Below are 13,287 nucleotides of genomic sequence, written 5' to 3'. Positions count from 1 at the left end.
GCACCAAAAAAAACGGGAACTACAAACCAGCAGCCTGCGAAAAGGAGACCCCAAACACAGTAAGTTAAGCAAAATAAGAAGACAGAGAAACACACAGCAGATGAAACAGCAAGGCAAAAACCAACCAGACGTAACAAAGGAAGAGGAAATAATCTATCTGAAAAAGAATTCAGAATAATGATAGTAAAGATGATCCAAAATCTTGGAAATAGAATGGAGAAAATACAAGAAACCTTTAACAAGGACCTAGAAGAACTAAGCGGCAAACAAACAGTGATGAACAACACAATAAATGAAATTAAAAATTCTCTAGAAGGGATCAATAGCAGAATAACTGAGGCAGAAGAATGGATAAGTGACCAGGAAGATAAAATAGTGGAAATAACTACTGCAGAGCAGAATAAACAAACAAAAAAAAAAAGAATTGAGGAGAGTGTCAGAGACCTCTGGGACAACATTAAAGGCACCAACATTCGAATTATAGGGGTCCCAGAAGAAGAAGAGAAAAAGAAAGGGACTGAGAAAATATTTGAAGAGATTATAGTTGAAAACTTCCCTAATATGGGAAAGGAAATAGTTAATCAACTCCAGGAAGCACAGAACGTCCCATACAAGATAAATCAAAGGAGAAACATGCCAAGACACATATTAATCAAACTATTAAAAATTAAATACAAAGAACAAATATTAAAAGCAGCAAGGGAAAAACAACAAAAAACACACAAGGGAAACCCCATAAGGTTAACAACTGATCTTTCAGCAGAAACTCTGCAAGCCAGAAGGGAGTGGCAGGACATATTTAAAGTGATAAAGGAGAAAAACCTACAACCAAGATTACTCTACCAGGCAAGGATCCCGTTCAGATGTGACGGAGAAATTAAAACTTTTACAGAGAAGCAAAAGCTAAGAGAATTCAGCACCACCAAACCAGCTTTACAACAAATGCTAAAGGAACTTCTCTAGGCAGGAAACACAAGAGAAGGAAAAGACCTACAATAGCAAACCCCAAACAATTAAGAAAATGGTAATAGGAACATACATATCGATAATTACCTTAAATGTAAGTGGATTAAATGCTCCAACCATAAGATATATATATTGGCTGAATGGATACAAAAACAAGACCCATATATATGCTGTCTACAAGAGACCCACCTCAGACCTAGGGACACATATAGACTGAAAGTGAGGGGATAGAAAAAGTTATTCCATGCAAATGGAAATCTAAAGAAAGCTGGAGTAGCAATTCTCATATCAGACAAAATGGACTTTAAAACAAAGACTATTATAAGAGACAAAGAAGGACACTACATAATGATCAAGGGATCAATCCAAGAAGATATAACAATTGTAAATATTTATGCACCCAACATAGGAGCACCTCAATACATAAGGCAAATACTAACAGCCATAAAAGGGCAAATCAACAGTAACACAATCATAGTAGGGGGCTTTAACACCCCACTCTCACCAATGCACAGATCATCCAAAATGAAAATAAATAAGGAAACACAAGCTTTAAATGATACCTTAAACAAGATGGACCTAATTGATATTTGTAGGACATTCCATCCAAAAACAACAGAAAACACATTCTTCTCAAGTGCTCACAGAACATTCTCCAGCATAGATCATATGTTGGGTCAAAAATCAAGCCTTGGGGGCTTCCCTGGTGGCGCAGTGGTTGAGAGTCCACCTGCTGATGTAGGGGACACGGGTAAATCGTATCAAGTATCTTTTCTGACCACAATGCTATGAGACTAGATATCAATTACAGGAAAAACTCTGTAAGAAATACAAACACATGGAGGCTAACAACACACTACTTAATAATCAAGAGATCACTGAAGAAATCAAAAAGGAATTCAAAAAATACCTAAAAACAAATGATAATGAAAACAGGATGACCTAAAACCTATGGAATGCAGCAAAAGCAGTTCTAAGAGGGAAGTTTAGAGCAATACAATCCTACCTTAAGAAACAAGAAACATCTCAAAGGAACGACCTAACCTTAAACCTAAAGCAGTTATAGGAAGAAGAACAAAAATACCCCAAAGTTAGCAGAAGGAAAGAAATCATAAAGATCAGATCAGAAAAAAATGAAAAAGAAATGAAGGAAACAATAGCAAAGATCAATAAAACTAAAAGCTGGTTCTTTGAGAAGATAAACAAAATTGATAATCCATTAGCCAGCCTCATCAAGAAAAAAAGGGAGAAGACTCAAATCAATAGAATTAGAAATGCTAAAGGAGAAGTAACAACTGACACTGCAGAAATACAAAGGATCATGAGAGATTACTACAAGCAACTATATGACAATAAAACGGACAACCTGGAAAAAATAGACAAATTCTTAGAAATGCACAACCTTCTGAGAGTGAAGCAGGAAGAAATAGCAAATATGGACAGACCAATCACAAGCACTGAAATTGAAACTGTGATTAAAAATCTTCCAACAAAGAAAAGCTCAGGAGCAGATGGCTTCACAGGCAAATTCTATCAAACATTTAGAGAAGAGCTAACACCTATCCTTCTCAAACTCTTCCAAAATATAGCAGAGGGAGGAACACTCCCAAACTCATTCGACGAGGCCACAATCACCCTGATACTGAAACCAGACAAGGATGTCACAAAGAAAGACAACTACAGGCCAATATCACTGATGAACATCGATGCAAAAATCCTCAATGAAATACTAGCAAACAGAATCCAACAGCACATTAAAAGGATCATACAACATGATCAAGTGGGGTTTATCCCAGGAATGCAAGGATTCTTCAATATATGCAAATCGATCAATGTGATACACCATATTAACAAATTGATGGAGAAAAACCATATGATCATCTCATGTGGAGAAAAGGGAACCCTCTTGCACTGTTGGTGGGAATGTAAATTGATACAGCCACTATGGAGAACAGTATGGAGGTTCCTTAAAAACCTAAAAATAGAACTACCATATGACCCAGCAATCCCACTACTGGGCATACCTGAGAAAACCATAATTCAAAAAGAGTCATGTACCACAATGTTCATTGCAGCTCTAATTATCAAGCCAGGACATGGAAGCAACCTGTGTCCATCAACAGATGAATGGATAAAGAAGATGTGGCACATATATACAATGGAATATTACTCAGCCATAAAAGGAAACGAAATTGAGTTATTTGTAGTGAGGTGGATGGACCTAGTGTCTGTCATAAAGAGTGAAGTAAGTCAGAAAAACAAATACCATATGCTAACTCATATATGTGGAATCTAAAAAGAAAAAAAAGAAAAACAATGGTCATGAAGAGCCCAGGGCAAGACGGGAATAAAGACACAGACCTACTAGAGAATGGACTTGAGGATATGGGTAGGGGGAAGGGTAAGTTGGGACAAAGTGAGAGGTAAGTTGGGACAAAGTGAGAGAGTGGCATGGACATATATACACTACCAAACGTAAAATAGATTGCTAGTGGGAAGCAGCCACCTAGCACAGGGAGATCAGCTCGGTGCTTTGTGACCACCTAAAGCGGTGGGATAGGGATGGTGGGAGGGATGGAGACGCAAGATCAAGAAATTTGGGGACATATGTATATGTATAACTGATTCAGTTTGTTATAAAGCAGAAACTAACACACCATTGTAAAGCAATTATACTACAATAAAGATGTTTAAAAACAACAAAAAAAGAAAGAATGAAAAACCATTACTATCTTCTCATTAAATTTTTTCCCCCAAATTACTATTTAAATGTATGGAAAATAAAAACTTAAGGCAACATTATTACCTCATTGTACCTAAAGTTTACAGATTAAAGTCTTTAAAGTAGATTTACAATGCAACATGAATATTATCAATACCAATGTGCTCTTCTTTATTGTTACACTCTATCCCTGACCCACCTACCACCCACGGCCCCACCACCAAACCTGTCACAGTGACTGAACTAAACCTTTCATTAACCAACATGAACACGCAACACCCACATAAAATCCGCTCCAGGAGAGATACTTGCATAATACCATATGCTTATAAAATATATATAGCAGCCCAACTTTCAAAATGACCTATTTTTTATATTCTGAAATTTTAACTGTGAATATTTAAATCATGTAAACTTAGTTTTTATAAAGTCTATATTTCTTAAATATTCTTTTTCGGCAGGCGGACTCTCAACCACCACGCCACCAGGGAAGCCCTTTTTATGTCTTTTTATTTTCAGACTTATTATACGTTTGAAACTTTTTCTGCATAATTTTTTTTTTTTTTCTGACAAACATCTGATAGGACAATGCAGCAGCTTAAGGGGCTCAAAGAAAATCATCCATGTGAAGATTCTGAGATGAGTTAAATAATACTATTTTCTTTATCTCTATAATTCTTTTACCTTTATGTCTCATTGTTGCCTAATAAAAAAAACCTTTCTTCTAATTAGGCCTGTCTCCTGTCATCTATAGAAATAATTTTGACTTCCATCACCATGTATAATCAAGAAATCTATGCCTCTCCTGAATAACTGCCACATTTTTATATGGTTTGAACACCATTAATCTTAAGACCAATATTTTTCTTTTGGCTGCTAGGAAGCTTGAAAGCAAATTTGTGACTTGTTTGGTAGCTATTTAGAATGTTTTGGCATACGTTTTACATATAAATTTTAACATATTATTTTAACCTTATTTTTTTATTAGGTTTATTTATTTGTAGCCTATTTCAAAGTACAGTGACCCTTGAACAACTCAGAGGTTAGGAGCATCAACTCCCCCACCCCCCATAAAGTTGAAAAGCCACAGACAACTTTACAGTGGGCCCTACAGCCCTCCAGATTGTGGTTCTAAACCGAGTTCCAATTTCAGATTGTGTAGTACTGTAGTATGTATTAAGTGAAAAAAGTCCACATATGAGTATACCTGTGCAGTTCAAACCCATGTTGTTCAAGGCTCTACTACAGTAATTTTTGGAAAATCCTTTGTTTTCAGTAAGAGTAGAAAATAAAGCAAGTAAATGCATGGACAGATACAATTTCTATGCCTTGTCTCTGCTGTTCATTTTGCCAGGAAAAACTTTCTTCTTTCTGCCACTTATTTTGTCCAGAGTCAGTTCACATCATATCTCCTCTATGAAACTGTCTATAAATTCCTAGATTTCTCTATAAATTCCTGGATATGTGTCTGTGGTTATAACAACACCTGCTTTATAACAATACCTGTTTGCCTGCTGCAAGGGTTCTTTGCCTCGTACTTGGGAAAAGTCCCCAATCCATCTTCTCATGCTCTTTTGCCTACACACTTCGGGCAGACTCACTTGGGATTTCATGCCTTGACATTCTCTACAATTTTACTTGCTCCGATTATGCTTGATTTTGTCCTTAGATTATAAGACCTCTCCAGCAGAGCTTCTGGAAATTTCAACTCTAAAATGCTCTGTTACCTCAATAACTAAATTTCATTTCCAAAGTGCCTCAGGTTTTCAAGTATACCAGCCTCTCACTCAGAGCTGGTGAAAGCTTCCTCCTAGAAAACAAATAGGTTACACAAGACCTCTGTGCACTTCTCTTAATTGAAAATGCTATTAAAGTTCTATTGGGTGGGAAGGAAGATTCACAAACTGGTGAGTTCTCTTTGGGGTTTTAGAAAGCTTTCAAAGCACTCACAGGCATGGTTTATGATGATGAACGCAGAGATATTTTTCCCATCATAGAAAGTAAACATGCACACCAAGCCAGTATAACTGGCTGGGGTATGCAGTACTGCTGCCCCTGGGCTGCAACTGAGAAGCACGGACACTAAGGTACGTTCCCACCTGGATTTTTTTTTTTTTTCTTACACTAGCCAAACAGAATAAGCATAATTTCTTTTAAAAAATGGCTGTATCACGAGAAACATCTGTTGCATGTGCCTATGGAATTTCAAGCCAATTCCTCCTTGTTGTGATGAAAGATAAGTAAATGTCTCAAAAGCCAAAGTAACTTCTTTGGAGTCAAGAGAAAACCCAAGCCTGGATGGAGCAGTCCTATAAAAGCCAGACTGAATACTGGACAATGATTTCCAGGTCATGACTGTAGAAACTAAATATGTCAATATGGAAAGCATTTACAAGCCTGATTTCCCTTCTGGAAATAGGAAAGTAAATACCCCTAGAAAATAATGTGCCAAATTCCTCCATCAAATTATAGGCTTTAGGCAGCTAGGGTGGAGACCTGGGTTCTGGCAACTGCTTCTGAGAAACCAAGGGAAATTTTTGTACCTTCAAAGGATCTCTGTTCGCTTCTCTACAAAGTAAAAATTTTGGACTCGAGGCCCTCTAAGCTCCTCTCTATCTTGAAAATGTTAACATTCTACAGATTTCTTTTCCCTAGCTTTGACAGCCAAATTCTCCCTCAGTGGGTTGGTGAAGAGTTCTCCTCTCTGCTGACAGCTACCTAGAACTGGCCTTGCATTTGAAACAGTCTAGCCAACCTTCTGTACTTGGAAACATCTTTTCCACTTGAGTTCTAGTCTTTCGTAGCCTTTAGAATAGGGGTTTCCTAAATCTAGAGAACTAAGAAGAACTAAGGTAAGAAGAAGGGCTTTAATTAGAAGGTGCTGGAAAACATCCGAGCAGCAGAGAAGTAGGCAGCCTGAGTGATGAGGTTGTGTTGAGTAGCCCAGGGGAGACCCCACTCAAAGAAACCTCCTCTCACAAGGTTGTTCTGGCACAGAACTCAGATTCCTGTTATTCAAATAATTCTGAGGATAAATCAGTATCTCATATTCTTTACAAAGAGGCATGTGGCCTTGGACATGTTTTGACCAAGGAAGAGGAGGAGAGAAAGAAGAGCTCATGGGGCTGAGTTCCTGAGGTAGGAGGGACTCAGTGGACGAGGAACACAGCTGGGTAGTGAGAGAGTCTTCCCCTTATTATTTATTTATTTTAGTTCTGATTAGGGTCTGCCCTGCCTGTTAATGAGAACCCTGGGAGAAGCAGAAAATGCCTGTCCTTCCTGAGAGACAATAGGTAAGGGTCCCTTACGTGCCCAAGGGTAGCCTTTTGAGAGCCTTAGCCTAAGGCATTTTCCAGATAACTCCCGGCCAAGAAGGGAGTTTCCACCCTCCTGTCATCCCAGCCATGGCCTTTCACTACTGTCACAAACTGACAACGTGCCACTCAGTGGTACATGTGTTTATAGATATTATGTAGGAAATTCTGCTTTCTTTCCTCAGCAAATAACAAGGCTCAGAAAGCACTTACCCCTATTCTTGATGCCATATGATTTGTACATTTTATTTGTATTTTCAAAAATTAGAAAAAATTTTTTCTAGTATTCTCTCCTCCCCAAGATAATTCTATTTTATGAATCCAGAGAATACTATGAACCTTCATGTGAGAAATTTTTACATAAATGTCTGTGGAGTTACTGTATCATTGAGACTGAAAGGGAGAGTTTGCTTCTTATACTTGAAAAGATAATTGAGATCTGTTCACATTAAGCTGAAGATAACCTTGGAAAGATTTCACTCTCATTCAGGAAAAGATAGGTTCCCAATACCATTGGAAACATTAAATGTTGACAGCTTAAGGGCTCCACTAACCAGGGCACAATCAACCAGCTCCCTGGGTATAATAATGGGTCAGAGACCTAAAGGATGTAGTGCTAAAATGAATAATTTCTGAACGTCTATGGCTAGCGCTCCAAGTTGTAATTAGAGATGGTCCAATGAGCTAGACAATCTAGATACATGGCCTTAGAAAACCATTATTCAAGGCACAAGATGGAGTTCTAATGAAAATCCTCTGTTTATTATCTACTTATTATCTTCATAGCCAAAACTCTTAAACCTATCACCCATAGGTTGAATGTACAAAACATTTGAATATAGTCATTTCTATTAGAGAACACTCATTTGTAAGCAGAGCTGACAATAATTAGTATTATTTTAGAGAACTTCAGAATCTTTTATAAATGCTGTTAAGTCAAAGGCAAGATTAAACAACATTTCAAATGTCTTTTTCATTTACTTTGGTAATTTTTAAACTCAAGCTCAGATATAGGACTAGGTATTGCATAGAAAACAGAATACTGTTAGAGCAATCCATGAATAAAGACTCCAGGATATATCCTGATTTGTCTTATAAGATATTAAACAAACATCAAAAATCTCTTACCTTCACACATACAAATAAAGGTACAAGTTATCTCTACACCACTTTCCTTTATATTAAAAAAAAAAATCCAGAAATAATTTCAAACCAAGGTGAAGCATCTTTGTTTCTCATTAATTCTCACTGATTAATAGGTTCACTTAATAATCTTAAGGCAAATATGTCTGGAATGGAAGCATTTCAACACTCCAAGAAGATAGATCTGAACTATTTGTAGACCTACCAAGGATGCATTTCAACTCAGATATGATCAGAAGAGTACACATTCCTACTGAAAAGTTTTCACAGAGTGCACAAAGGAAAATACCCCAGGATAGAACTGATTTCACAAGTATTCCCCAACTATGAACCAAGGCACATTGTTTTCTAACTTAAACCATGACATTCAAATTATTTATCATAGCTCTTGTTTTAAATTTTATGCATGTTTTTCTGATATATGCTAATTATTAATTCTGTAAATAATTGGAAAAGTCAGTAGATAGGAGGAAGGGAAAGTTACCCTTCCACAGTGGAACATATTACCAGAATCATAACATACATAAAAGGGCCAGAAGAAAAGAAAAGAAAAAAACCCAAAACAACAGAAGATCTATACACAATCTAGGACTCTAAAATAAGAAGCAAATATTACCTCTGATCCTGACACAAAGAGGGATGATAAGGGGAGAGGGGAGAGGCCAGGTTACTCCTCAGTTTATTTCAATCCCAAACACAGACTCAGGGGATGAACCCACAAGGCCTAGGATGAGCTATTCAGGGGGCTGCCAAACAGTCATATACATCTGATACAAAATCATTATTATACGAGCAACTTTAACAACCTAGATGCCTCCCATATACTTTTCCACAGAAAAATACTGCAGAGACAGTTAAGGTAAATGTTATAATCACATACATAATATCATTTTGTCCATAAAACACATACAAATAAATTATTTCATAGAGTTATACTGAATGAGCCTTTTACCTTGTTTTTCTTCAATAGAATGCACTAAATAACTTTTAAAATTAATCTTTAAATTAAAAATGATTTAATAGCATTTTATGCAATATTTCAAAACAAATTTTTTTAGGAAACCTGCAAAAATAGAAATAAAATTCTGGGATTCTTAAGCAAGATAGGTGGAGAAAGAATTAAAGAAAATAAAGAAAAATACAGGTATTCTGGAAGATTATTTAACTCTATAAAAATGGGTGATATACTTTTATGACCAGGCATGTCTATGATCATCTTATTGTTATTCTCAGGTGTGCTGTATTTCACAGATGTACTTACATGTTTGGTTATGTGTACTTAATGGAAAACTGAGTAGTTTGGGGATTTTCTTGTTGGTAGCTTCACAAGAACATAATTAAACAAATAAAAATATCATTATCAAGTAGATTTTTTAAAAATACCTTGTTCAAAGTGTCACTTGTAAAGGTGGTAAATAATTCATAAGAGAGAAGACTACTAGAAATCATGGCAACAAATACACATTCAGCCCATTTTCTATTTCTTTTTTTAAAAGGAACTTTCTTCATTCAAAAAAGTGGAAAGTGTTAAGAGAACTTGTATTTGTGTCTATCAACAAGCCTAACCATAGAAGACTAGTCAAGCCAATGTCAACAAAGCCAGTCCCTTCAAAGGACAAAGGTATCTGATGAAGTAAAACCTGTAAAACCAACTGCTCTCCCTAACGATACGCTGCCCTCTGAGGCTTGTTTTCTACCTTTAAAAAAACTGGTTATATTAATTACAAGGACACTTAGCTGGTAAACCCCAGAGATGGTAAAATCTGATTACTAATTAAAATCCCACAGAGACAAAAATCGATATTCGTCCAATGCTAGCAAAAGTTTAACATGAAAATGCACTGGAAGTAGGTTGTACCATTTCTCCAGCATTACAGTGGGGAGTAAGGATAAGGCTTTCCCTACTCCACCAAATTGGTGTTTCTGTGTAGGTTGAGTAGTTGAGCAAAACCGACACAGTTGCTTCTTCAGAAACAACAATCCCCACCTCTTTTCCCACCTTCAAAGCACACCTCGAAACTCAGCGGGGGGGGGGGGGGGGGTGGGGGGGCGCGCGCGCGCGCTCAAGCACATACACACACTTTGTAATCGACACCACTTACACGTCTGATTGCTACCATTTCAGAAGCTGTTGGCACTTACCTTGCAAAGCTGTGTTAGGTAAATTTGCTTCATTCTCTCCCATTTTATTATTTCTTTTTAAAGGGGGCCAAGCAGTTTCAGTTGTGTCAATTACCCTGTAAGCTTTGTGACCTTCTGACTTTCTCCTGTAGTAATGTAACAGTATACTACCTGCTTTCTTCTGTGAATAATTACCATTCTGCTTCCTGAGTTACCTGGGCTTGCAGGACCTGTTTTACTGTGAAGTGAGATCACATCCCTTGATCGAATGGACTGCTATTAGTGTGTACTTCACAAAATGTGGCTTTGTTTCAATCTTGATGTTAACTTTTAATTCCCAACTTTCACTTTAGTCCAGAAACGTTTCTACACTTCCCCCCCTCCAAATAGTATTCAACACACCATGGCGCAGAGCCAGAGTTTTGTTTGTTTGTTACTGTTCCCAATCTGCTCCTCTTATAGAAATAAAATAAAATTTAAAGTGACGTTTGCAGTGTCCATTAAAAAAAATACAGGGAAATAAGTGACAGCATGGGAATCAGTTTTGTGCAGTGGTAGAAAGACAGGCTTTGGAGTAGCTCTAGTACTAGCCGTGTAACTATGAACGAGAAATATAACTTCTTTGAGCCTCAGTTTCCTCAACTGTATATTGGGGAAAAAAATGTAAAATACCAATTTCAGAAGATTGTTATAAAGATTCAAAGCAATAATGTATGACTGTGCTAAACACTGTGAATAATAAACACAACAAGCAACGTTCTTCCTCCTCTCTCTGCCCCTCCTCTTCTTCCTTTTCCTCCTATACCCTCTTCCTTCTCTCCTTACTCCCTCCTCTTGTCCCTCTCCTTCTGAGGGATGGAAAGAATGTGGAACCAGAGCACTGATGTCACTATGTTCTGACATCAGCTGTTACTTATTAACTGAGAGACCTTAAAGCAACGATTTTATCCAATCTTAGAGCCCCTCAAGGTCCTCACTGGTTAAAGAAGGATACTGATATTTACATTGCCTTTTAAATAGAAACATAGTGATATTAAGCTAAACTGTTCTGCCTCAAACAAACAAACAAAAATCCCTAGCAAAGATGAGCAACACTTAGAAATTTATTCATTTACAAGAGAGGAAGTAGATGACAAAAATAAGTCAATTTATTTAAGCTCTCCCATAAGACATTTGAATACAAAACAATCTCTACTTCCTTCCTCTAGAATTCCTTAACTTTTAGTTTTGGTCACACTAGTTAAAAAAAGAAAAATCTGAGGTTCAAACATCTCCTACTTTAATAGTTCTTTAATTTTCAATTTAAAAGTAATCTATACACTATGTCTGCTAGATTATTAATGAAAAAATGATTATATAAGTTATGTAAACAAAAGAAATGGCAAACAAGTAGAATAGTTATTCTCAAAAGTATCAGAATAAAAACAAACATCACACACACAAATCCTCATCACAGTTAATTTACAGTTCTTTCTTTCATTAACCTCTCTAGGTCTCAGTTTCTTCATCTATAAAATGAGCTGACCATTTATTAATTAAGGCCCATTTTATCTTCATAATGTCATAAACCTCTGATTTAAAATCCAGGTTATGGTTTGTTCCGGATTAAAGCAGTCTTTGCCTAGCACAATTGCATAATGTAATATATATAGCCAGCTCGTTCTTTACCGAAAGTAAACTGAAATTGAATGTTTGCCAATAAGACACTATAATCATCACATTCTGACTTCGCCATAAAAGGAGAAACACACATATCAATTCTCACTCACAAACTTGGAAATGCATTTACATACCTGCCCCAGGCACCTAAAATTAGTCAATAACGGGTATAAATCACCGATTATCTACCAGCTGAATTATGGCATGTGGGAAGTTATTACGAAAGTAGAATAGAGAAGTCCTATTTTTGAGCAGAGTTAAAACATAAACAGAAACCTCCAAAGTTTTTGTAGCTGCACAGAAAGTAACATAAATATACATAGTGAAACAGTTTCAACACTAATAAAGGGCCCTGAACACACACTTTCTCGCTCTCGCTCTCGCTCTCTCGCTCTCGCTCTCGTTCTCTCGCTCTCGCTCTCCCTCTCTCCCGGGCCATGGCTCCCTGGAAAACTTCTGCCTTCATCATGTCCCCTTTGCCTGACTACTTCACATGCAGGAATTCTTCAATCCAATCTTGGTTGAAGTCTCTTCTATGCGCTTCCAGAGGTCCCTTAACAACTCAGAACTTTTCATTCAGCCACGGCTCTTATCACCTTGTATTATATGTACAGCTTAATTATTTCTGTCCTTAAAAGGTGTATGTCAGAGAACCTTTTTGTGTCCATCACTACATCCCTAGCACCTTAGCACAGTTTCAACCACATACTATGCCTTCAACAAATATTGTAAAGATGAATAAATTACCATCATCAAAAAGGGTGAATTAAAGGATCTCAAAGAAAAGAACGTTGCTTAGCAAAGAATATGATGGAAGATATTCGAGGAGGGAAAAACGACAAATTAAATTTCAAAAATGAAAAGAGATGGGAGGGGGAAGTAGGTAAGTTATAACTAGGGACTTCCCTGGTGGCTCAGTGGTTAAGAATCCACCTGCCAGTGCAGGGGACACAGGTTCAAGCCCTGGTCCAGGAAGATCCCACATGCTGCGGAGCAACTAAGCCAGTGCGCCACAACTGCTGAGACTGTCCTCTAGAGCCTGCAAGCCACAACTACTGAGCCCCTGCATGCCACAACTACTGAAGCCCGTGTGCCTAGAGCCCGTGCTCCACAACAAAGACAAGCCACTGCTGAGAAGCCCGTGTACCACAAGGAAGAGTAGCCCCCACTCGCCACAACCAGAGAAAGCCCGCGTGCAGCAACGAAGACCCAATGCAGCCAAACATAAATAAATAAATAAATAATACTGAAAAAAAAAAGAGCAAATAACTAAGAGCTAGAAGGACATGTCTCATGAGGACACTCATGAGAATTTCCAAAAAGAAAAAGAAATCAAAGTTAAAAGAAGTAAATAAAAGAGAA

This window comes from Neophocaena asiaeorientalis, unplaced genomic scaffold (assembly GCF_003031525.2).
Source record: "Neophocaena asiaeorientalis asiaeorientalis breed wild unplaced genomic scaffold, Neophocaena_asiaeorientalis_V1.1 scaffold188, whole genome shotgun sequence".
Lineage (NCBI taxonomy): Eukaryota > Metazoa > Chordata > Mammalia > Artiodactyla > Phocoenidae > Neophocaena > Neophocaena asiaeorientalis.
This window is presented reverse-complemented; position numbering follows the sequence as displayed.